At 50.8% G+C, this 26719-nt stretch overlaps 1 protein-coding gene across 8 annotated transcripts in view; it reads left to right on the top strand.

Annotated features, from left to right (window-relative positions):
• SLC29A1 (solute carrier family 29 member 1 (Augustine blood group)) overlaps positions 1-26719 on the top strand; it is a 444508-nt gene that overhangs the window by 182108 nt on the left and 235681 nt on the right. Inside the window, exon 1 of one of the 8 annotated variants that reach the window (XM_086925867.1) lies at positions 10752-10876. The exons of 6 other annotated variants lie outside the window; for them this stretch is intronic. The gene's annotated coding sequence lies outside the window, so the exon portion shown is untranslated. Of the gene's footprint in view, positions 1-10751; positions 10877-26615; positions 26636-26719 lie in introns of those variants that run through there. One more of the 8 variants, XM_086925863.1, reaches the window with a different exon arrangement.

The raw sequence follows: 26719 nt of genomic DNA, 5'->3' as shown, positions 1-26719 counted from the left end.
CTGCAGCACTAATAATACCTTCTATTGCATAATATACCCCCTCATTTTGTTCCTTTTTAAATTAAATGTTTTAAGAGTTACCACTTTATTCCCATCACGATGGCTCCAGGTGTGCTATACCTTTGTAATAAGTAGGACTGTTAGCGCTCTAGTTGTTCTTTAGAACACTCTGGGACATTCTGTCATTGGGCTATACTTGGGCTACATCTGGGTGATATTTGGGCTACATTTGGGCTCTTTTGTCTCTGGTGGCCATTTTGGGAGACTGCATGTCAGAATGTTTTAATGAAATAGAAAAGGATTTGAGAAGTCACTCAAAATGTGCCCTAATTTTTCATTCTGCAGCACTAATCATACTTTCTATGGCAAAATATACCCCCTCGTGTTGTTTCTTTTTAAATTAAATGTTTTAAGAGTTACCACTTTATTCCAATCAAGATGGCTTCAGGTGTGCCATACCTTTGTAATAAGTAGGACTGTTAGCGCTCTAGTTGTTCTTTAGAACACTCTAGGAGGCTGCAGTAGAACACAAAGGAATCAACTGACAGTCTCTGTCCTTGTTGGATGTACATGTTTTACTGAGAATGTCAGACTTCATTTTCACATGACTGAGAAAGATAATGTGAATTTACAGAAAATATGCTTTCAGTTTAGCTTATAGATCCCCTTCCAAACCACTGTGGGAAAATCATGAGATATTAGTTTTCTTTCAAACAATATTCATGATATCACAGCAGAAGGTTTTTTCACATGGTAAAATCACCTTAGAACCCACCACAATTCCTAAAACGAGTATGGTACCATCAACAAATGATTTATAATGTAACTAAAGTCGTAAAACCCTCTATTAACTACAATGCTTTTTAATGAGGTGCTATCATGTATATTGGTCCCAAGATGGCTGCCAACACTTCTTGGATGAAGTGCTGACAGCCAATCAGATCAGATGTGTGGTTAGGCTCCGCCCAGATATATATCTTTTTTTGAACCTAAATTACTCAAAATCCAATGGAGCACATATATTGAGACCTAGCAAAGGCACATCGGGCTAACAGTCCCTACAATTTTGCCAAGTTTCGTGCAAATCCATTCAGCCGTTCGAGCTAAAAGTGAGGCCAACCGCCCTATGGAAATTAACATGGGAAAAATGCGTTTTGGGACCCCCCTTTTTTCTTGGCCCCCCCTTGATGAAACCCCCCCCAAATTGTCAGGGGCTGCTCAGAAACAAAATGTTCCATTTTCCTGAAAATTTCAGCCAATTCCGTCCACAAACGCCAAAGTTATTAGACATAGAATTTTCAAAAATCCCATAGAGAAAAATCCTAACTATATATACCTACTGGCGACCGCCAGTAGGTAATACATTACATCCTCAGTGATTGTATATATAATTTATACATTTACACAGTGTCCGTGTTACGGCAGCTGTGTTTTACGTATTATTGCCGCACGTTTCACAGAAGATTGGAGTAAAAGAAGGCATAGCCCAGACTAGCGCCTTGAAACGGCTCGGAGTGTACCGTGCGCTACAAGTGACTTCAAAAAAAATTATTGTAACATTCGTCTATGTATGTGAAGGGCAGTGTGAGAGGGGGCGCATCAGCAAATTATCATGTTAGAATTTACACCTACATTTTTAAATAATAATTTTCTTTTTTTGTTATTTTTTTGGGGATCAAAATCAACTCGGTGCTATCGGTTGCTTTGTTGTCAGTTTTTGTACAAGGAGAACTGCAGAATGGAAACACAGCTTAATTCATAAATGACCAATCACTTCCTTGGTGAGTGTGTATATCATTTCTAAATGTGCATGGTGTCAGTAGAATGGCTGCAGTGTTTGATTTATTATTGCAGCACGTTTATAAGGGTTTTTTTGGGGGCAAAAGTTTTATTACATTTTACAGGCTACGTACTTACTTTTGCTTCTCGAGCACCGCAAGACTTGACAAACATGTAAATGTTGCAATATAGTAAAGGCCCGCAAAGCAACATTCCAATGTTGTTTTCAAAGGCCTCTCGAAGCTCGAGGAAATGTAAACCCCTAAAACGCAGAGAGGCCGTTGTTTTATGTGTTGGGGCATTCTGCCCTCTAGTGGCAGAATGTTCTAATAGCCTTATAGCCCTTCGTAGCTGGGCTATACCGGCTATTAAAGTCCTGCTCCCTTGTTAAAGTCCCTCCCCTTCGGCTCGGTCCTTTAATAGCAGGTATAGCCCGCTACGGTAAGCAATAATAATAAATGCATCACTGTACTTTGTATTTAGTTGCAATCTAACCCATGCCAGGTGATTAACCTACTATATAGTTGGTCTCTGGGACATAGGCTGGTGTCATATGTGCAAGCTTGAGGGATAGCTCTGCTGTTTTTAACATGATATGCATAGAGTGTATCCACAGGCTCTTGGTGGCGGTCCTCTGTGTTCAGCCGTGTGACCAGCCAGTCAACACTCTGCGGTCTGTGCACTTTCAAAGCGTTTTCCTGTATTTTGCTGTCTCCGGAGTGACTGTGAGAAATCTGGTGATAGCTCTGCTATCTCATGAATCCAAGACGTAATCCAACTGTTCGGTGGGGTCAGATTGCGCAATCTGTGTTTATTTGTTGATCTAAAGCGTAATCCGTACACATTTATTGGATAGCTCTGCTGTCTCCTGAATCCACTAGTGTAGCTGTAGCTTTGTTGCATAAAGAATCTGACTGCACAATATGTGAACATTTAAGGGCTAGGTCTGCACATATATGGGATAGCTGGTTGTCTGGGGAGTCCGCCTGCACATATAATGTGCACATATAAGGGATAGCTCTGCTGCTTGGTGTATCTGCCTGTAAATTGCTTGCACGTGTAGGAGATACTTCTGCTGTCTAAGGTATGAGCCAGTACATTGTGTCCGTGTGTCGGTGGTAGCTCTGCTGCATGTGGCATTAGCATGTACACTGTGTCCATTTTGTGCAGATATACATGATAACTCTGCTGTCTAATGTTTGAGCCTGTCCATTGTATGCACGCTACTTTATGTCCCTTTCATTCCCGGCTGAGGCTGCAGTTGAACATGTAACAACCTCAGGATCACTCGACACCAGCAGCACCACCTTAGCATCAGTACAACACCACCTCAGCAGCAACTCACCATTAGAGCAGCACCACTTCAGCACCAGTCAGACTCGCCCAGCATCACTTCTGCATCACTCAGCATCACCACCACAGCACAACCTAAGCATCATTTGCAGCACCTGAGCGCCACCACACCACCCCAGCCTCAGTGCAGCACCTCCTCCACCCCTGCGCAGCACCACCTCAGCACCAGCACTGCACTATCTGAGCACCAGCACGCAATCAACTCCGCATCAGTGCAGCATCAGCTCTGCACCACTTCAGCACCACCTCTCTATCAGCACTTTTTGTGTCCCCTCCCAATGACAAAAGAAAATGTTATCAAACAAGCATTAGAACAGGCAAGAAGATTTTGCCCGCATTGCAAGGACAAAAAACAAGAAGACTTTTTATGTTAATTTTTTCTTTAACCCTTTCGATGCTGATGACGAGCTCAGCTCGTCATCACCCACGGGTGTCGTGTGCTGATGACGAGCTGAGCTCGTCATGGTGCCACTAAAATGGCATTTTCCAGCACAGGGGGGGGGGGGGGGGGGGGGGGGGGGGGAAACGCCCAGCAGCCATGTGGTTAAAAATGTTGTTCGGTTGCACATAATATCTTTTTGGCTCTATATAACGTAAACAAAAATGCTTATAAAACATTTTTATTATAACTTTTCAACATGCTGCACAGCAGCTACACTACAACATATCTTAAAGACATTGGCTAAGCCAATAACTCTTGCTAAACGCTCATAATGTCCCAAAGGCGAGGCCTATTGGCTTTACCAATGCTTGTTACCATGGCTTGCTCCCTGCTGGACCATCACAAGAAGCTCTACATGGAGGTGTCCAGGGTCCAGAGCAGGCAGTGAGTCACAACATTGGCCAGCATCAGTCCATCTTATCAGCTCTGGGGCATCTCAGCAGCTTCCGCCGCACCAGCAGACACAACTCCAAGCAGTCAGACATTCCTTGCAGGGTGCAGGAGGGGTCTGTACCAACTTGCAGGGTGTCTTCAGAGAATGAAGGCTGTTCACAATCTGCAGGTCCTCCCACTACACCTAACGTTTTAAAAAGTAGCTCCAAAATAAAAAAAATAAGTTTGGGAATCCTATGTAGGACCGAAACACCCCAAAAAGAAATGTAAAAAATGAAAGCATATTGTTTACTGCTCCGTGGAAGGATGGCCCCATAATGTCCTGAAAAGGGCTTTTTCATAACATTGTTGATCCTGGTGCAGCTCTTCAGCTGGTGCACAGGGACCCCTTGTGGTTGGTGCTATGGATGCACATCATAGTCTGAAAAATGTCAAAAAAAACACTCAAGGCATTTTGAATGATTTTATAAATAATGTTTTTGGGAAAATGTTTTGTGACAATCACTAGTAATAAACATTGGAATGTGTGAATTTATTCAATATGCATTTGAACATAGTTGTGGGTAAGGCGACTTTTTGACAAAGCCAATAGGCCTGCTTTAAATATGTTTGTGTGCTGGCCCCTTGATAAAACCAATAGGCTTGCAACTTCTAGATTTTGGTATTCAGACCATTTGACAGAGCCAGCAGGTCTGCCTTACTTAACCCCTTAGCTGTGGCAGCTATTCCGCCGCAGCGCTAGAGAGGAGGGGGGGCGCGCGGTACTCCCATACTGGTGACGGAACTGCTCCGTCACGAGCCTCGGACGCGCTGTGCTTGTGATGGAGCGGTTCCGTCACGGCCCCGCCCGCTCAATGAAATGCGCCGCGCAGGTGCAAAATCAGCGCCGCGCAGGGGCGCTGAGCGGGCCGTGACGGAACCACTCCGTCACCAGCACAGCCCACCTGAGGCTCGTGACAGAGCGGTTCCGTCACGAGCATGGAACGGGTTAAACTGACGCCCTTTATGACATAGCTGTACCCCAGTTACAGCTGTGTGCGGTGGTGGGAGGGCCCAACTCCCCACCACAAGCTGTGCACAGCCGTAGACCTTACGCGGCATCGCGGTAGGTGCCCACAATGGGGTCAGGCTCCAAACCTCATGCCGCGCATGGTGATGGACATCTTAGTCTATGTTAAATAAACCATAGAAATTATTTGAAAAAAACATAGGTTATAGTGACATTATAGGTATGAATTGTAATAATGTCTTATCTTTCGTTAAAAAAACCTTAGAAATTCATTGAAAAAAACAAAGGGTTAAAGGATATGTCAGGTAAAACATACCATTTTAAACTAACAAAGTCACTAAAATTCACCAATTCAATGTTATCTAAAGTAACTATACCTTGTGCCCTAATGTAACTAACATTGTGCCCTTACCATGAACTGCTAAATAACCCTTGGTGTAGTAGGCGTAGCGGGGCTACGCAGAGTTCCACGGAGTTGCAAACATACTCTGTGGAATTCCGCTTCTCTGCACTATGCCACCCGCCTCCACCCCCCCTAGTAGATCTACATTATGTACTAGTAAATTAAAACCACTTACCTGGCATGCCCGTCCCCGGGCTTCCCGCCTCCTGCATGTGCAGTTTTCTCGAGGATTACCGATACTGCGAGGAAGAAGAGGACAGCCCAGGGACGCTACATATTATTATTATTATTATTATTATGCAATTTAAATTGCGCAAACTAAACCCGAAGGTGTCAAGGCGCCTATCAAAAAAGATCAAAAAGGCAGAGCACAACTACAGGTAAGCACGCACAAAGAGACGGGTCTTCAAGGCAGTTCTAAATGATTGTAAAGTGGGAAGAGACCTTAATTCCAGTGGGAGAGCGTTCCACCACTTTGGGGCCAGATTGGAAAAGGCTTTGCCACCCCATCTAGTTTTCCGGATACGCGGAACTGAAAGAAGAAGTCTGTTGGAGGAACGAAGGTTCCTGCCTGGTTTGTAACGAGACAAAATGGATCCAATTCCAGTAGGGCTGTTTTTTGCTAGGGCCTTATAGACCATGCACAGGGTTTTAAAGAGTATACGGTCCTCAACAGGAAGCCAGTGAAGCTGCTTCCTGGCAGAGGTGGCAGAGGCACATCGGGGTAGATCCAGGACAAATCTGGCCGCTGCGTTCTGGACCACCTGCAAGCGCTGCAGCTGACTTTTATTCAGTCCCGCATACAGCGCATTGCAGTAGTCCAGTCTTCTCCCCGTTCAGTTTCAATGAATTGTGGATCATCCATTGGCCGACTGCCTCCATACAAGATCTAAAGTTGGATGCAGTCGACGTAACTGACTGGGAGAGAGAGACGAGGATCTGGGTGTCATCCGCATAGGAAACTACCTCCATCCCAAAAGATCTAATAAGTCTGGCAAGGGGGGTCACATAAATGTTAAAAAGGGTGGGGCTAAGCGCCGACCCCTGTGGGACCCCACATTGCACAGACAGGGATGGAGATAGGAATTACCAGGTAAGATGTTTTATTTACTAGTACGTAATGTAAATTTACTTGATAATATAAGGGGGTGTAGGCGGGGGCTGGCCAACTTCGCTCCGCTGTGGAGTGTGCCTTCTCTGTGTAACGCAGAGGAGGCAAACTCCGCACACTCGGCGGGAGGAGCGGCGGTCTCCGCCCGGGGTGACTGCTAAATACCTTCGATATTACATCACTGATGACATATTCTATGACATCACTGACAACGTCACTGAAACATCTGAAATGACATCTTTGATAACAACACTGTGCATGCAAAGAATAGATACTGTAGGGCACAGGTGATAGTTGAGTGGGTATAAGTGCTCGCATTGTTCCTGCAGTAGTTAACTAGAAGCCCCGCCCCCTCGTGAGATCTGAGCCCATGACGTCATCAGCCGGCCCTGCCTCCTAGCTCCTCCTGCCTACTCACAGGTGTAGGCGGCTTGGGGAGATGCTTTCTTGGCCCCCTGCTGGTTCTATACTTGACTTTGGCACCAGGGACATCCTCTCCCAGCAGCGGAGGGAGGAAGTCTCCACAGGGGGGGAGGCGTCTCTAAGTCCTGTCCAAACATCCAGCAGGGTTCTGAGGGGCTCTGGGGCCTGGGAGAGTCACTGCCGAGGCCCTCTGGGGCCCTTCCTGCTGTTCTGCTGCGGACAGCTGCGCCGCTCTTCCAATGCACCTCTCTCTGTGTGAAAGCCCTAAAAAACGCTGGTCAGCTTACAAAATAGTATGATTGCTCTCACTTAGTACTCCTACCAACCCCCAGATTGTTGGGAATTCTGCAGTTCCCCCTCCCCCCCAACTCCAATCTTACTGCCCAAGCTCTGCCCTCACAGCCAGGGGTCCCCATAGCCATCGCAGACAGGGCCCCCCAGTCCTCACAACCAGGGCCCCCCCAGTCCTCACAGCTAGGGTCCCCCCAGCCCTCACAGACAGGCCCCCCAGCCCTCACAGCCAGGGCCCCCCAGCCCTCTCAGCCAGGGCCCCCCCAGTCCTCACAGCTAGGGTCCCCCCAGCCCTCACAGACAGGCCCCCCAGCCCTCACAGCCAGGGCCCCCCAGCCCTCTCAGCCAGGGGCCCCCCAGCCCTCACAGACAGGGCCTCACAGACAGGGCCCCCCAGCCCTCACAGCCAGGGCCCCCCCAGCCCTCACAGACAGGGTCCCCCCAGCCCTCACAGACAGGGTCCCCCCCAGCCCTCACAGACAGGGTCCCCCCCAGCCCTCACAGACAGGGTCCCCCCCAGCCCTCACAGCCAGGGCCCCCCAGCCCTCACAGACAGGGTCCCCCAGCCCTCACAGACAGGGCCCCCCAGCCCTCACAGCCAGGGCCCCCCAGCCCTCACAGACAGGGCCCCCAGCCCTCACAGACAGGGCCCCGAGCCCTCTCAGCCAGGGTCCCCCAGCCCTCACAGACAGGGTCCCCCCAGCCCTCTCAGACAGGGCCCCCCAGCCCTCACAGACAGGGCCCCCCAGCCCTCACAGACAGGGCCCCCAGCCCTCTCAGACAGGGCCCCCCAGCCCTCACAGACAGGGCCCCCCAGCCCTCACAGACAGGGCCCCCAGCCCTCACAGACAGGGCCCCCCAGCCCTCTCAGACAGGGCCCCCAGCCCTCACAGACAGGGCCCCCCAGCCCTCACAGACAGGCCCCCCCCCAGCCCTCACAGACAGCCCCCCCCCAGCCCTCACAGCCTGCCCCCCCCCCCCCCCAGCCCGGGTCCCCCAGCCCTCCGCCCTCGGCTCCCGCATCCACTGAAGTCTCAGATACGATCCACAGCACAGCCCGCGCCTTGTTTCGGCGCCGCAGCATCCCCTGTGCCTGGGGGCGGGGGGGGGGGGGGGGGGGGGGTATAGGGGACTAGTGGGGTCTGTCAGTGCCTTGGGTGTACAGGTACTGTCAGGAGCTGAGAACCTGCACTTGTTTACTATGGAGGAGAGACCCAGCGCCCCTCAGCACGGAGAGTGTCGGCACTTCACAGAGAGGGAGAGCGCCGGCACTTCTCAGAGGGAAAGAGAGTGCTGCACTTCTCATAGAGAGAGAGTCTTGCACCTATTTGAGAGGGAGAGTGCTGGCACTTCTCAAAGAGAGGGAGTCCCGCACTTCTTATAGAGAGAGAGTCCCGCACTTCTCACAGAGGGAGAGCGCCGGCACTTCACAGAGAGGGAGAGTGTCAACACTTCTCCAAGAGGGAGAGTGCCGGCACTTCTCAGAGAGGGAGAGTGCTGGCACTTCTCAGAGGGAAAGAGAGTGCTGCACTTCTCATAGAGAGAGAGTCTTGCACTTCTTCGAGTGGGAGAGCGCTAGCACTTCTTCGAGAGGGAGAGCGCCAGCACTTCTCAGAGAGGGAGAGCGCCGGCACTTCTCAGAGAGGGAGAGCGCCGGCACTTCTCAGAGAGGGGGAGTGCCGGCACTTCACAGAGAGGGAGAGCGCCGGCACTTCACAGAGAGGGAGAGCGCCGGCACTTCTCAGAGAGGGAGAGCGCCGGCACTTCTCAGAGAGGGAGAGCGGCCGGCACTTCTCAGAGAGGGAGAGCGCCAACACTTCTCCGAGAGGGAGAGTGCTGGCACTTCTCAGAGAGAGAGAGAGTGCTGCACTTCTCATAGAGAGAGAGTCTTGCACTTCTTCGAGTGGGAGAGCGCTGGCACTTCTTCGAAAGGGAGAGCGCCAGCACTTCTCAGAGAGGGGGAGTGCCGGCACTTCACAGAGAGGGAGGAGCACCGGCACTTCTCAGAGAGGGAGAGCGCCGGCACTTCTCAGAGAGGGAGAGCGCCGGCACTTCACAGAGAGGGAGAGTGTCAACACTTCTCCAAGAGGGAGAGTGCCGGCACTTCTCAGAGAGGGAGAGTGCTGGCACTTCTCAGAGGGAAAGAGAGTGCTGCACTTCTCATAGAGAGAGAGTCTTGCACTTCTTCGAGTGGGAGAGCGCTAGCACTTCTTCGAGAGGGAGAGCGCCGGCACTTCTCAGAGAGGGAGAGCGCCGGCACTTCTCAGAGAGGGGGGAGTGCCGGCACTTCACAGAGAGGGAGAGCGCCGGCACTTCACAGAGAGGGAGAGCGCCGGCACTTCTCAGAGAGGGAGAGCGCCGGCACTTCTCAGAGAGGGAGAGCGCCGGCACTTCTCAGAGAGGGAGAGCGCCGGCACTTCTCAGAGAGGGAGAGCGCCAACACTTCTCCGAGAGGGAGAGTGCTGGCACTTCTCAGAGAGAGAGAGAGTGCTGCACTTCTCATAGAGAGAGAGTTCTTGCACTTCTTCGAGTGGGAGAGCGCTGGCACTTCTTCGAAAGGGAGAGCGCCAGCACTTCTCAGAGAGGGGGAGTGCCGGCACTTCACAGAGAGGGAGAGCACCGGCACTTCTCAGAGAGGGAGAGCGCCGGCACTTCTCAGAGAGGAGAGCGCCGGCACTTCTCAGAGTTGGAGAGTGCCGGCACTTTTCATAGAGAGAGAGAGTCCCGCACTTCTCACAGAGGGAGAGCGCCAACACTTCACAGAGAGGGAGAGCGCCGGCACTTCTCAGAGAGGGAGAGCGCCAACACTTCTCCGAGAGGGAGAGTGCTGGCACTTCTCAGAGAGAGAGTCTTGCACTTCTTCGAGTGGGAGAGCGCTGGCACTTCTTCGAAAGGGAGAGCGCCAGCACTTCTCAGAGAGGGAGAGTGCCGGCACTTTACAGAGAGGGAGAGTGCCGGCCCTTCTTCGAGAGGGAGAGTGCCGGCACTTCTCTCAGAGAGGGAGAGTGCCGGCACTTCATAGAGAGGGAGAGAGCCGGCATTTCACAGAGAGGGAGAGTGCCGGCACTTCTCAGCAGACGGCTGGCGCTCAGGGCACCTAGCAGCACTTAAACAATCCAATGGACTCACAGTTACCCGAAGCTGTAGAAGGTAATGCCCGGCAGCCGCAGCGGGTGTGAACCTACACCCGGCCCTGGCTCTTCCTTCCCAGCACTTATCCTCGTCTCGAGACAAGTGCGGGACTGCAAGGACCAGAATGCACCGCGACACTGGCGTAATGGCACCAGCCCCTGGGGTGGGACGTCATGCCACAGGTGCCAGCGGAGGGGATTCCCGAGGGCCCCCCAACTATAGATGTATGGGGGGGAGCTCTCAGCCTATGATCCTCCCCCCGCATCACCTGTGCGGCGGCTCCGCCTCCTCTCCCGCGGCCTCCCTCCCTCCCTCCCTCTTCATCATCACTCCTTCCTTCCTCCTCCCTCCCAGGACTCCCCCTCGGGCCCTTCACCTGATCCGGCTGCTATGTTTGCTAGCCTGAGCCTCACGCCCCCGCCCCGCCCTGAATCCACAGGTGCTCCCGGGTCTGGGCGCACTGACGGGGGCTTCAGGGAGCACCGAGGGGGTCTGAGGAGAAGCGATGCTGGCCCGGCCGTGAGCATGGCCACCCCACAGGTGAGTGTGACAGGGAGAGCACCGCCCCCCACACACACACAAATGACTGTGACAGGGAGAGCACCGCCCCCACACACACAGGTGAGTGTGACACAAAAAGATCACACCCCCCACACACAGGTGAGTGTGACACGGAGAGCACCCCCCCACAGGTGAGTGTGACAGGGGGAGCACCCCCCCCCCACAGGTGTGTGACACCGAGAGCACCCCCCCACAGGTGAGTGTGACCCGAAGAGCACCCCTCCCCCCACACACAGGTGAGAGTGTGACACACAGGTATGTGACACGAAGTCCCTTCCCCACCCCTACAGGTGAGTCTGACAGGAAGACCCCTCCCACATACACACACAGGTGAGCGTGACACCAGGACCCCCCACCCCCACACAGGTGAGTGTGACACCAGGACCCCCCACCCCCACACAGGTGAGCGTGACACCAGGACCCCCCACCCCCACACAGGTGAGCGTGACACCAGGACCCCCCACCCCCACACAGGTGAGCGTGACACCAGAACCCCCCACCCACACCCAGGTGAGTGTGACACAAAAAGATCATACAAACAGGTGAGGGTGACAGGGAGAGCACCCCCCCCCCCCCCCGCCAGGTGAGGGTGACTCCAGGACCCCCCACCCCCTTGCACCATTCAATCTCGGCTCTCTCCGGCCTCCTTTGTTCCACGAGCCGCAGGTGTGTTACACACCCCTGAGTCTATTCACCCCGGCAGGGCCTCCGACCCCCCGCATTTGAAAGTGCTTTCATGTGCGACAGAGCAAGGAAGGGAGGGGTGGCTGGCGATCACCTGCCGAAGATCACACCGTTTGGTTAAGCCGGGGCGCAGCAATTACAAATCCATCTCTCCTATTCGCCTCACGTGTGAAGGCTTCGCTTTGACCTTGTTGTGTCTGAGGGTGGCGCCAGGGAGGCAGCCAGGAGTCACGCAGGCCCGGCTCGTCATGGGCCCGAGGTTCCCACCGGACTTCGGGCCGAGCCAGAGCCCGGTTTCAGGCTCCGAAAGACAGACAGACTGCATTGGAGATCCTGGCACCGAGCCCTATGGTCGTCAGTGTTTCCAATAGGACCCTTTTGAATGTGAAGACGGGGTGTAGGGCGACGGGCTGGTGGGAGGGGCTCTGAAGCCGAGGATGCCCGTCACATGCAGCCTTCGCGTCTGACGTCCGAGCTCCCAGCAGGAGGCCTCTACGTTCATTGGCTCAGTCCTTACAGGAAGGAGGGAGTGGGGCCTTTAGGAGGGATGTGTGCTCTCTTAAGTTGGGCTCTCGCACTGATGGGGGGCCATGGCAAGGAGCAAAGAAGAGTAGAGATGTGGGGGGCTGCCCCGAAGCATGCACCAGTGTGGGACCCTGCTCTCAAGGAGCTACAGGCACTTTAGGGACCCCAAAGAGGGTGTGGTGTCATCTGGTCTGGTAATAAAGAGGCCCTGGCCCACACGGTTCAAGCTTTGGAGAAACACGGGCTGACAAAACCTACTCAGGTTTGACTCGGAATCAATCAATCAATCATTTGTAAAGCGCACTACTCACCCGCAAGGGTCTCAAGGCGCTGGGGTGGGGGATGCTGCAACTGCTCGAACAGCCAGGTCTTGAGTATCCTCCTAAATGTCAGCAGGTCTTGGGTCTGCCGTATGTAGGTGGGGAGGATGTTCCAGGTCTTGGCGGCGAGGTGGGAGAACGATCTGCCGACGGAGGTCGCTCTTCGGAAGCGGGGGACGGTGGCAAGGGCGAGGTCGGCGGAGCGGAGCTGGCGGGTGGGGGTGTAGAAGCTGAGTCATCTGTTGAGGTACGCTCAGGGCCGGACTGTGAACCAAAACCGGCCCTGGCAAAGTACTCGGCCGGCCCCCCTCCCCACCTCCGGGGGGTGGGGGGGAGGAGAGGGGCGGCGCGCTCTCTGCCAGGGCCGGTTTTCGGCCGATTTTGTTACAGGGCCGTTTTTGCAGCTATGCTGCAAAAACGACCCTGTAACAAAAACGGCCCCCAGGGGCCCCAAACCGGCCCCCACCCGTGCAGCCCACCGGGGGATTTCCCGGTGCCCCCAACGGCCAGTCCGGGCCTGGGTACGCTGGTCCGGTGTTGTGGAGTGCCTTGTGTGCGTGGGTGAGGAGCTTGACGGTGATCCTCTTGTTGACCGGGAGCCAGTGCAGGTCTCAGGTGGGGTGGGGTGTGATGTGGTTGCGGCGAGGGATGTCGAGGGGCAGGCGTGCGGAGGCGTTCTGGATGCGTTGGAGCCGTCTCGAGAGTTTGGCCGAGGTTCCTGCGTAGAGGGCGTTTCCGTAGTCCAGTCTGCTGCTGACAGGGGCCTGGGTGACCGTTCTTCTCGTTTCAGTGGGGATCCACTTGTAGATCTGTGGGGCATGCAGAGGGTGCTGAAGCAGGAGGAAAAAGCTTTGAATAATGCTTTAATTTAACCTGTTTACCGCGGCGGACAGTCCGCCGTGGTGTGGGCATTCTAATGGGTGGGCGGGGCTGCGTCGGCCAACAGTCGTGCGCAGCACCCCGAAGGTAGTGCTCGCGTTGGCCGTTGGCCGTTGGCCGACGTGAGCACAGAATAGGTTAAGGCAACAAAACATGCCTCAACAAATCTACTCGCCCACTCGCTATGGTGAGTCAGATTTTATCAGGGCGAGTAATATTTAGTGCCTGCTCGCCCCTTCTGGCAAGCTGGCAAATCGGTGTTCTGGCCACTCACAAAGTGAAGGATTATAATATATAAAAGATACCTTTAACTCTTGTTTTTATCTTGTCACATTTATTCTGTGCTGAGAGACAGAGGTCAAAAGTCAGTTTACATCTACAATTACTTTTCTTTCTCCGACTGCAAAGTTGGAGGATTTTGTAAAGTGAACTGACTAACAAACCTGTTGTACAAAGAATGTGATACGAACGGCTGTAGGATGTCATGTTTTATTCCAACACACAATCAAATAGCTAAAAAGTGAACTATACAAACCTTTCTAAATACATTTCAATAGTTATGAAAGCCCTTGTTTTGTAATTGTGTGTGATGAAAAAAAAATATTTTAATAGGATGAAAACAAATCAGTACACTTTACTTAGTGATGTGCAAATGATAAATAAGTTTGCTGAACCCCAATTCCCACAGCTTACTGTTTATTCCCTGTATAGTTTTCTAAGTAAAACTGCCTGTTAGTGGGGACTTTTTTGGCCTTTTCAATGGAAAATGTGCTGTTTGTAGATGACAGTACACTACCACCTCATGCTTTAGCAATATATGTATTAAAAGTGAGTTTTTAAAGATGAACTGAGAAACAGTCCTGCCCCTGACCTGGTGAAAATGCTATTAGTGAACTAAGAGGAAGGTCAGGGGTCATGTCTACCCTATATGTGGGCTAGACGCTTAATATGCATAGAGAAAATGTTTAGTCTATTAAACACAATCCTATAACGTCCAGCCAAAAGACTTCTTTTTTGAGGGATGGCCATTGGCCATTGTCAGATTGGCTGGTGTTTTCACTGTGGCCAGCCTGACATGCGTAGTTCAGGCTTCCAGATGCAATATTACCCGGTTGGTGACGCAGCAGAGAGACAGCCCGTCCGTCTCAGATGGAGCGTTGTCTTTACCTGACCCAGCCAATCCTGGCACTGCTCTTATGCTGTCTAGTATTGTAAGCAGCCTGAGAGCAGTGCTTGGATTGGCTGGGATGCTTGGAGCTTCTCTTGTGTAGGAACAGCACGCAGAAATTGACAGCCGAGCGGTGCCAGGCGGGACATTCCAGGGGCCGAGGTCAGATTTATGTTTATTTTTGGCAGTCTCCAGCTTATAACACCTGGTAAATGCTTTATAAATGGATTGTGCCCGGATCACCTCTGCAATATGTCATGTTTTATTCGAACAGCCAGGTCTTGAGTATCCTCCTAAATGTCAGCAGGTCTTGGGTCTGCCGTATGTAGGTGGGGAGGATGTTCCAGGTCTTGGCGGCGAAGTGGGAGAACGATCTGCCGACGGAGGTCGCTCTTCGTAAGCGGGGGACGGTGGCGAGGGCGAGGTCGGCGGAGCGGAGCTGGCGGGTGGGGGTGTAGAAGCGGAGTCATCTATTGAGGTACGCTCAGGGCCGGACTGGGAACCAAAACCGGCCCTGGCAAAGTACTCGGCCGGCCCCCCCTCCCCACCTCCTGGGGGGGGGGCGGGGCGGGGAAGAGGCGGCCGCGCTCTCTGCCAGGGCCGGTTTTCGGCCGATTTTGTTACAGGGCCGTTTTTGCAGCTATGCTGCAAAAACGACCCTTTAACAATAACGGCCCCCAGGGGCCCCAAACCGGCCCCCACCCGTGCGGCCCAGCGGGGGATTTCCCGGTGCCCCTAACGGCCAGTCCGGGCCTGGGTACGCTGGTCCGGTGTTGTGGAGTGCCTTGTGTGCGTGGGTGAGGAGCTTGACGGTGATCCTATTGTTGACCGGGAGCCAGTGCAGGTCTCAGGTGGGGTGGGGTGTGATGTGGTTGCGGCGAGGGATGTCGAGGGGCAGGCGTGCGGAGGCGTTCTTGATGCGTTGGAGCCGTCTCGAGAGTTTGGCCGAGGTTCCTGCGTAGAGGGCGTTTCCGTAGTCCAGTCTGCTGCTGACAGGGGCCTGGGTGACCGTTCTTCTCGTTTCAGTGGGGATCCACTTGTAGATCTGTGGGGCATGCAGAGGGTGCTGAAGCTGGAGGAAAAAGCTTTGAATAATGCTTTAATTTAACCTATTTACCGCGACGGACAGTCCGCCGTGGTGTGGGCATTCTAATGGGTGGGCGGGGCTGCGTCGGCCAACAGTCGTGCGCAGCACCCCGAAGGTAGTGCTCGCGTTGGCCGTTGGCCCACGTGAGCGCAGAACAGGTTAAGGCAAACAAAACATGCCTCACCAAATCTACTCGCCCGCTCGCTATGGTGAGTCAGATTTTATCAGGGCGAGTAATATTTAGTGCCTGCTCGCCCCTTCTGGCAAGCTGACAAATCGGTGTTCTGGTCACTCACAAAGTGAAGGGTTATAATATATAAAAGATACCTTTAACTCTTGTTTTTATCTTGTCACATTTATTCTGTGCTGAGAGACAGAGGTCAAAAGTCAGTTTACATCTACAATTACTTTTCTTTCTCCGACTGCAAAGTTGGAGGATTTTGTAAAGTGAACTGACTAACAAACCTGTTGTACAAAGAATGTGATACGAACGGCTGTAGGATGTCATGTTTTATTCCAACACACAATCAAATAGCTAAAAAGTGAACTATACAAACCTTTCTAAATACATTTCAATAGTTATGAAAGCCCTTGTTTTGTAATTGTGTGTGATGAAAAAAAAATATTTTAATAGGATGAAAACAAATCAGTACACTTTACTTAGTGATGTGCAAATGATAAATAAGTTTGCTGAACCCCAATTCCCACAGCTTACTGTTTATTCCCTGTATAGTTTTCTAAGTAAAACTGCCTGTTAGTGGGGACTTTTTTGGCCTTTTCAATGGAAAATGTGCTGTTTGTAGATGACAGTACACTACCACCTCATGCTTTAGCAATATATGTATTAAAAGTGAGTTTTTAAAGATGAACTGAGAAACAGTCCTGCCCCTGACCTGGTGAAAATGCTATTAGTGAACTAAGAGGAAGGTCAGGGGTCATGTCTACCCTATATGTGGGCTAGACGCTTAATATGCATAGAGAAAATGTTTAGTCTATTAAACACAATCCTATAACGTCCAGCCAAAAGACTTCTTTTTTGAGGGATGGCCATTGGCCATTGTCAGATTGGCTGGTGTTTTCACTGTGGCCAGCCTGACATGCGTAGTTCAGGCTTCCAGATGCAATATTACCCGGTTGGTGACGCAGCAGAGAGACAGCCCGTCCGTCTCAGATGGAGCGTTGTCTTTACCTGACCCAGCCAATCCTGGCACTGCTCTTATGCTGTCTAGTATTGTAAGCAGCCTGAGAGCAGTGCTTGGATTGGCTGGGATGCTTGGAGCTTCTCTTGTGTAGGAACAGCACGCAGAAATTGACAGCCGAGCGGTGCCAGGCGGGACATTCCAGGGGCCGAGGTCAGATTTATGTTTATTTTTGGCAGTCTCCAGCTTATAACACCTGGTAAATGCTTTATAAATGGATTGTGCCCGGATCACCTCTGCAATATGTCATGTTTTATTCGAACAGCCAGGTCTTGAGTATCCTCCTAAATGTCAGCAGGTCTTGGGTCTGCCGTATGTAGGTGGGGAGGATGTTCCAGGTCTTGGCGGCGAAGTGGGAGAACGATCTGCCGACGGAGGTCGCTCTTCGTAAGCGGGGGACGGTGGCGAGGGCGAGGTCGGCGGAGCGGAGCTGGCGGGTGGGGGTGTAGAAGCGGAGTCATCTATTGAGGTACGCTCAGGGCCGGACTGGGAACCAAAACCGGCCCTGGCAAAGTACTCGGCCGGCCCCCCCTCCCCACCTCCTGGGGGGGGGGCGGGGCGGGGAAGAGGCGGCCGCGCTCTCTGCCAGGGCCGGTTTTCGGCCGATTTTGTTACAGGGCCGTTTTTGCAGCTATGCTGCAAAAACGACCCTGTAACAATAACGGCCCCCAGGGGCCCCAAACCGGCCCCCACCCGTGCGGCCCAGCGGGGGATTTCCCGGTGCCCCTAACGGCCAGTCCGGGCCTGGGTACGCTGGTCCGGTGTTGTGGAGTGCCTTGTGTGCGTGGGTGAGGAGCTTGACGGTGATCCTATTGTTGACCGGGAGCCAGTGCAGGTCTCAGGTGGGGTGGGGTGTGATGTGGTTGCGGCGAGGGATGTCGAGGGGCAGGCGTGCGGAGGCGTTCTTGATGCGTTGGAGCCGTCTCGAGAGTTTGGCCGAGGTTCCTGCGTAGAGGGCGTTTCCGTAGTCCAGTCTGCTGCTGACAGGGGCCTGGGTGACCGTTCTTCTCGTTTCAGTGGGGATCCACTTGTAGATCTGTGGGGCATGCAGAGGGTGCTGAAGCTGGAGGAAAAAGCTTTGAATAATGCTTTAATTTAACCTATTTACCGCGACGGACAGTCCGCCGTGGTGTGGGCATTCTAATGGGTGGGCGGGGCTGCGTCGGCCAACAGTCGTGCGCAGCACCCCGAAGGTAGTGCTCGCGTTGGCCGTTGGCCCACGTGAGCGCAGAACAGGTTAAGGCAAACAAAACATGCCTCACCAAATCTACTCGCCCGCTCGCTATGGTGAGTCAGATTTTATCAGGGCGAGTAATATTTAGTGCCTGCTCGCCCCTTCTGGCAAGCTGACAAATCGGTGTTCTGGTCACTCACAAAGTGAAGGGTTATAATATATAAAAGATACCTTTAACTCTTGTTTTTATCTTGTCACATTTATTCTGTGCTGAGAGACAGAGGTCAAAAGTCAGTTTACATCTACAATTACTTTTCTTTCTCCGACTGCAAAGTTGGAGGATTTTGTAAAGTGAACTGACTAACAAACCTGTTGTACAAAGAATGTGATACGAACGGCTGTAGGATGTCATGTTTTATTCCAACACACAATCAAATAGCTAAAAAGTGAACTATACAAACCTTTCTAAATACATTTCAATAGTTATGAAAGCTCTTGTTTTGTAATTGTGTGTGATGAAAAAAAATATTTTAATAGGATGAAAACAAATCAGTACACTTTACTTAGTGATGTGCAAATGATAAATAAGTTTGCTGAACCCCAATTCCCACAGCTTACTGTTTATTCCCTGTATAGTTTTCTAAGTAAAACTGCCTGTTAGTGGGGACTTTTTTGGCCTTTTCAATGGAAAATGTGCTGTTTGTAGATGACGGAGCACTACCACATCATGCTTTAGCAATATATGTATTAAAAGTGAGTTTTTAAAGATGAACTGAGAAACAGTCCTGCCCCTGACCTGGTGAAAATGCTATTAGTGAACTAAGAGGAAGGTCAGGGGTCATGTCTACCCTATATGTGGGCTAGACTCCTATTATGCACGGAGATAATGTTTAGTCTATTAAATACATCCAAATAGGTTTTTTTGTACAGCAGGAATGCTGAACTCGCATACTGGAAGGTACTCTCAAATGAGATAATGAAGAAAAAGGTGGCTTTGCTAAATCAAATGTTTGCCTAGGATGACATAATGAGACCAGTTTATAGTTTGGGGGCAGAAGCTCAGAACTCACCAGTCCCCAAACAGACACAATCCTATAACGTCCAGCCAAAAGACTTCTTTTTTGAGGGATGGCCATTGGCCAGTGTCAGATTGGCTGGTGTTTTCACTGTGGCCAGCCTGACATGCGCAGTTCAGGCTCCCAGATGCAATATTACCCGGTTGGTGACGCAGCAGAGAGACAGCCCGTCCGTCTCAGATGGAGCGTTGTCTTTACCTGACCCAGCCAATCCTGGCACTTCTCTTATGCTGTCTAGTATTGTAAGCAGCCTGAGAGCAGTGATTGGATTGGCTGGGATGCCTAGAGCTTCTCTTGTGTGGGAACAGCACGCAGAAATTGACAGCTGAGCCGTGCGAGGCGGGACATTCCAGGGGCTCAGGTCAGATTTATGTTTATTTTTGGCAGTCTCCAGCTTATAACAGGTGGCAAATGCTTTATAAAGGGATTGTGCCCGGATCACCTCTGCAATATGAATTTCATTCAACACCTATTGCAGGAAAATGAAATCCATACTGCAAAAGTGATTAGGGTGCATTCTGTTTATAAAGCATTTACCATTTGTTATAAGCCTATTTAAGATTTACACGCCTCACCACTTTCAGAATTTGCCAGCCGCCTCTGTAGCGCTGCGCCTTCGGTGGCTCGGATGCTATAGACCACAACTCACATTCAGCCTACAGACTCTGGCCAATTCATCCTGCGTCTCTGTTTTCATTGCTACTAAACCAGTGCGTCTCACTTCCACCGGGATACTTACTGCACTAAAAGCATAAACATCTGATAGGAGCTTCTGTATTCACTAGCAAAGACAGTAACTGGGGGTCAAAGTGCAAGGCAGCCTGTGTCCTTTACTGACCACAGCAGGTACGCACGGGGTACAGGGCGAAGCCAGTAGGCAGTGGGGCCCTAGGGTGACCAGATTCTCAAAACAAAAAACGGGGACAGGTCATAGACCTAGAAGTAGGACTATGGTTTGCAGCAACCATCGACATAAAAGTAGGACTATTTGACAGTCGTCATAGACATAGAAAAAGGACTACAATGATAGCTCCCTCTACAGACTGAGATGAAGCATTACAGACAAAAAATCTGAGGTCTTTTATTGGCACCCCTCTCCTTTACGCAGCAGCATTAGTACTATTTTTGTTAAATTTACACTTTCTGCTACAGCACTCACCTCGGTGACGACACGCCGTAAACAGTGCAAAGAGAGCATGCACGCGCATGCTCAACCGGGACATTGAAAAACAGGGACATTTCTGTGTTTAACGGGGACACTGTTTGAAAACAGGGGCATTTGAGTCACTTGGAGAAAAGTGTCAGGACACGGGGACACTTCTCCAAAAACGGGGACCGTCCTGGGAAAACGGGGACGTCTGGTCACAGTAGGCAGTGGCAGACTTGTAACTTAAAGCAGCCTGGAAGATGCGTTCATAACAGCCACATATTCTACAGAAACATTTGAGAGGAAGGGGCAACCATATAGGTGTTTACAAAAAACTATGCAAATCCCCCAGGGCTTTTGGCTGTCTGTCCGGCTAGCTAATGAGCTCTCTGTCCATCCAACCCTTAAAACCAGATGTCTGGGCCTCAGCATGCTTGGGTCTTCCATGTAGTCAATACAGCCTAGCCTTGTAATCTACCTTAGACAAAGAAGAAAAGGGTGGGCAGACGCTCTGGTCAAAAGTCAAGACTTCATTCCAGTCCATCATTTTTTACCCACTTTACCAATCCTGGCTTAGTGGTTCTGCTCCAATCGGAACGGTCCAGCCAAGGGGCCAAGCTCCGGATGGAAACTTAAGCCACCCCAGACTGGTTTCGGCCTGGCTGGCCTCCCCAGCGGGGGGCAACGCTAGTCATCTGAGCACAACTCACCCCTCAGCACACCCATCTCTCTCACGGCGTCTCCTGTAACAAAGGAAAGTGGTGGGAAGAATGTTTGAATTACCTATGACTGATAAATATTGATTGAGGAGATTCCACATGGCTGGTGCTGCCAGGTGTGTGTGCAGGGTTTGTTGGGGCGGTGCTCACTCCCTCCTTGGGCAGCTGTTTATCCAAGCTGTCTCTCTTCCTTCTTGCTTTCTGCCTCTCTCTACTCTTCCATCTCTTTTTTCCCTTGTCAACTCTGGCTCGTTTTCTCCTGCTCCACCCCTCATGTCTCCTGTGCCGTCTCTCTTCCTCACTGTCTCTTGTAATTCCTTTCCCGTCACCATTCTTCACGTCTCCCATCTTCTTTCTTTGCTACCGTTTCCCTTTCACTTGTTCCCCCTGTATCTCTCTGCTTCTCTCTCCTCAGCTCTTCCCTCTGTCTCTTGTAATGTATTGCAGCCCGTTTTGGCCCCATTTCACACCCACCCTTAGCACTCTCTTTATAACTTCTCTCTCTCTCTCTCACACGTGTCAGTCTGTGGTGTCCTCTCGCTCTCTCCAGCCTGGCGGTCGCCTTACGTAGCACTCTCTTTTTAACTTCTCTCTCTCTCTCACACACGTGTCAGTCTGGTGTCCTCTCACTCTCTCCAGTCTGGCGGACGCCTTACCCCTCTTTCACCTGCGCTGTTTTTCGCTCACTTTTTGGTCTTTCTTTTTCAGCTCTTTCCTCACTTCTCTTCGTGATGTCCCTTGTTCGCCCCCTCTCTCTGTCACCTGTGTCTTCCTCGCCTAGCTCTTTCTAGCTGTCTCCCCCCCTTCTCATAGGCTTCTCTCTCCTCCCTTCTATCTCTCCCACACTTTAATCTTTTTCTCACCTTTGTCTTCTTGACCTCTCACATGTTCTCTCTTTCTTTTACTCATATATTTCATGTGCCCCCTCCTCTACCGTTCTTCCCCTAGTCTCTCTGCCTTTATTTTGCTCCCCCCCTCTCTTGTTCTCAGTGATAGGGAGAGAGACACCGAGGCACCTTCTCAGCAGGGTCTCCCTACACCACAGACCCAAGAGCAGGCTGCAGCCAGATCTCACTGTCATTCAATAGCTGCGTGAGGGGCTCCTGTAGGGTAGGGTAGGCCTGTGGCCCCCACATGCTGTGGGCCATATGTTATATCCCAGCTGGATGTAGGTTGCACACCTGGTTTGACTCATCTGCATTCGAGGTGCGGCGTGGGTTATGGCGGCGACCTTGCTCAGCACAAGGTTTGCAGCGATGTCTTGTGTGGAAGCACCTGCTCAGGATTCTCTATGTAGGTCTGGTCACACTCCAGAATAATACTGCCACCTCCGCGTGCACGGACGCATGTGGCACGCGCACAAAAATGTTAGCGCAAGGGTCTGAGTTTCCCATAATACCATCCCATCATGGCAGACATGTTGAAATCGATGCGTCTTTCAACATATGTGAAGGGACATTACGGTCCATCCGCCTGTCGCACAGGAAATATGAAACATATTCAGCAGACTTTGTCGGTTTAATCATGGATTTGAATCAATATAAATCCATGTTTTTATTCCATTTGATCGATTCCCCATTCCTTTCTCAGTTCATATAAAAGGCTGCATGTTTCCCCATTTGTTTCAAATGCTGTAGGTGTGCCTATCCAGGCCTTTTTCTGTACCACGTGGGTATGCACAATTCATCCTGGGCAACTATGTTCATTGTAAATGCATTTCGCGCTCGACACCCCTCCTCAGGGGTAGCTATAGATAGGAATTAAAACCACTATTAATATATCTGACATTCGGACATGCATCATAATCTGTGGTCTTTCAACACATTTTGCAAACTGTAATTCATGCACATTAGCTTTTAAAAAAAGACACAAACTCCCATAACTAATGTAACCCAATCATACTCTTACGCCACATCTATCTATATATATAAAAACAAAAGTATGTCTGTTTGTCCTTTATGCATTACTACACCATTCATCCGATCTACATGAAACTTTGGGAAGTTGTTGAGTACACTCCCGCGAAGGTTTCTGTCAAAAAAAAAAAATTGTTAAAAGTTGTTGAGTACACTCCCGCGAAGGTTTCTGGAAAAAAATTTTGTTAAATATCGGTCCCCAGGGCCCTCATAATCTTTCCAATACTGAACGTTTACAGTTTCCGGTGCGACTCGCTTTTGCAATGACCATCAACAAAGCACAAGGACAATCGCTGCAAGTGTGTGGACTAGATTTGGAGAATCCGTGCTTCTCACATGGACAACTGTATGTGGCCAGCTCACACGTCGGAAAACCTTCTGATTTATTCGTATACGCACCAGACGGAAAAACAAAAAATACAGTGTATCTACAAGCACTCTAATAAATAAACAGAATTAAAACAACACTTTAAAATGTTTTCCATATTAAAATGAATACGTTTCAATAAAAATGACACAATGTAAATTGAATGTTATCATAACAAGTTTCCTTAAATTTAATTTCTTCTGAGATCGCAGCAATGCTAGTTATAAATAAAAACCTTTACAAACAAAACCCTTTGTGAAACTCCCTCCCATCCATGAACTTTCGTCTTTGCATAGCATTAGCAGGATTGTCAAACATATAATATGAGCTCACCCTGCCATTCTCATATTAATGATATTGAAATCAATGCGTCGGCCATCTTGGAGCGATGTCACAATTACAGATTATGGCAGGAAGCATTTAAAGACGGTTGACCACACATGCATTGGCAGCCACGGTTGAATGTTTTTACATATGTTCACATTATTTACCATGTCACGATGGTAGACACATTTACAAGCAAGGTTTCTAACATTTTGGAATGCTAATGAATGTTTTTGCCATGCTTTCTCGTTGGTTTACCATTCTAAACTATTCCTCTGCCATTTTGAAACGGTAAACTAATACTGAAGTATGGGGGAAAACTAGGGGTGGGCGGAATTTGTGTAATCGCGCTCCGCAAAAATCAGCGAAACGGTAAACAATCTCCACAAACACGCAGAAATTCCACAAACACGAGGAATTGCTTGTTTGCAATGCTTTTTTACTGTTCGCAATCGCTGTTTGCGTGCTCGGGGGGGAAATATCTTGCGAACACCCATTTGAGAGCGCGAAAAAGCAAAACATTTCACAAAGTTTCGGAACGCAGAATTTTGGGAAATTTTTCGTTCTCCGCAGACCGCTAAAGTACCCACATTCTGCAAACGGAACAGAATTTACCTCTCAGGCCTAGGAAAAACCATCCTAACATGTCTGCCCGTACTGCCAGTGTCTGTGTGGGATACAGTGCCCTTGGACGGGAAGCAAGCGCCCCGGTAGACGGAGACATCGGCCCGCGAGCCCGGGTCCTCAAGTGCACTGCTCTGTGTGATGATGAAATGTCATCACTCGCAGTGAGGGAGACCAATGGCTAAATGGTTTGACTCATTGGCAGGTGCTGTGGTGGGTGGGAGCAACATATGAAAGACAGTTTAACAGACCAATGATTGAAGAAAGCTGTCCCAAAGCTCCCTATATTTAAACATTTTACATCTAAGTTTTTTTTATTTTTTTATACATGAATCTGGCCAGACATCTAAAGCTGTGTCAATGGTCAGACCTAAAAAGCTAAGCCTTTCGACCCATTTGTCACATTTTAAACATTTCAAGAGCCTCTAACTACATGAAGTTGTTCGTTCCTTGAAGCTAGTGGGCCCAAGTTGGGTTTGAATAAGATTTTAAGTACAATAGTGTCCGTGTCCGAATCTGCACTTCGATGGGGGAGTGACTCTATATTTGGGTCCAGCCATTAGCAACACAGCAGATTCAAAGTAGGGTGTGAAAGGGTGTCCATGTGAACAGGTGTGTCTGGGGTTTACCTGGAGACAGTAGGGTTTCTTCCTGGAGCACAGTGAAAGGGTGGAGCCCCTAAACACGAAGCCTCACCATTGACACATTCCAGTGCTTTGCAAGGGCTTTGGGGTTGCTGCTTACTCCCTTCAGCGTGTGCCCAATATGTAGGAAAAAGCCACTGGTGCTCAGAAAAGGTCTTTGTGTTTGCACAAGTCTACTGTGGATCAATGTAATGTAATGTATGTGGTCTTGTAAAGCGCACTGCTGCCCTGAGGCATCGTGGCGCTGTAGACCGCTGGGGAACCCGTCCTGGCTATCCCTGTGAGATGGTCCCTGCTGGGTATCTCCAAGGTGAAACCAGGCATCCCCGGCGTATGTGGGGGGCCGTTGTGGAGATGAGGCAAGCTAATGCCCAGAGTTGCCGAGTGTGATCCCTGGTTAGAATAGGCACCGAGGCGAGAATTATCGAGTCCGCTGACCCTGGTCCACGACCCTGCCGCGTCGAGAATTGAACCCTGGTCCCGGGCCGTTCTCTGCTTCCGGGTCTGCCGCCTCTAACCAGTGAGCCACACCACTCCACATCAAGGCAAAGAATGTAAACTGGTCAGAGGCCTGTGAGTGTCACAGGGGGTCTGTCCTAACTTTGCAGCTAGGGTTGTGCAGAAGGACAGGACACAGCTCCTCAGAAGGGACGACCATGGTGGCACTGGAAAGGCCAACAGGGCCCAGGGCGGTGGCCTGCCAGGTTTCCAGCACAGCTGCCCACCGTGGCCTTGTATTTCTGGTGCCATGCTCACCTCTAGCTAAGAAATGTGTTCTTTACCCAGGAGCGTAGCTTCAGGGGGAGTTTGGGGTGTTACACCCCCACTAATAAATGAATTTTGTGATGAATAGTTGGGTACAGAAGCTTTGCGTCGGGTATGGTGAGGTGTCTGTTGGATTTCACCTCGGATTTTTGCATGCACACACCGAAACAAAACACACACATACACACACTATCTTTCATCTCTGTTTGAAAGCCTTAAAAATACTGATTATTTCACAAAATATTGTTTCTCTCGGTTAGTGATCCTACCAGTCCCCATTCCTCTCCCTTTCCACTGCCCTTAGGCCCCTCTCACGTGCCCTGCTTCTCCTTTAATGTATTTTAACATTATATGCCAGAGTGATTGTTGAGACATCTGAAGCTCCTACCCTCCCCTTCCCCGGTCTTACTGACCAAGCCACGCCCCTGTCTGTACCCTAAAGTGGCAGAGGCAAGTTGCACCCAGGCACCTGTCCAGTCATTCTGCCTCTGTGCGGGCATGGGTTCTATGCCAAAGCACAGAGGAAGCTTGCCAGGGCTCTATGGTGGAGCGGTGGGTCCTGCAAGCGTCCGGCGTTGGGGGCGGTGATGAGCAGGGTCTTAACTGAGGGTTTTGTCACCTGGGGGCACTCAGGGTGGCCGTGGCCCATTCAAATGAGTGACAAAACACAGGCTCTTGCAGTCAGGCGTGCAGAAAGCACCCACCCGTGGACTCCTGGCTATGTGCTATTGAATAAAATATACAAAGAGAAGCCGCAGAGGCGTGCCGGATCATGCTGTGCAAATATTTCCCTTGCCCTCCTGATGTTGCTGTGGAGCAAACAAGAGGGTGCCTTGTGACTCCTACAGAGAGCCTCGAACCCGGCTCGACCCATCCGAGGCACTGTAGGTTCACGGAGGACTGAGATCAAGACCAAGCCTGTATGGGAGAGCTCCCCATCTCCCGGGTGACCAGCCCCTCAACAGCTCATGAGTCCGGTGGCTTCTTTGCGTTCTTGTATTTTCCGTCCTGGAGAGCTCCCTTCATCCAGCTGGAGATCCCTGGACCGGTCCTTTCCTGAATTGCTGAAGTGATGGGGCGCTCCTGAGGGGCAGGGGAAGGTTGTGCCAAACTTTGGCCGGTAGGTGTGGAAGAAGCGCCCTCAGCATTTGCTTTGGTGGATCCGGGGAGTGTCTGCGAGGAAGAGGATGGGGGATCATAGGTG

The sequence above is a fragment of the Lissotriton vulgaris genome, chromosome 6 (assembly GCF_964263255.1).
Source record: "Lissotriton vulgaris chromosome 6, aLisVul1.2, whole genome shotgun sequence".
Lineage (NCBI taxonomy): Eukaryota > Metazoa > Chordata > Amphibia > Caudata > Salamandridae > Lissotriton > Lissotriton vulgaris.
The sequence above is the reverse complement of the archived record's forward strand: the minus strand, read 5'-3'. Positions and strand labels throughout refer to the sequence as shown.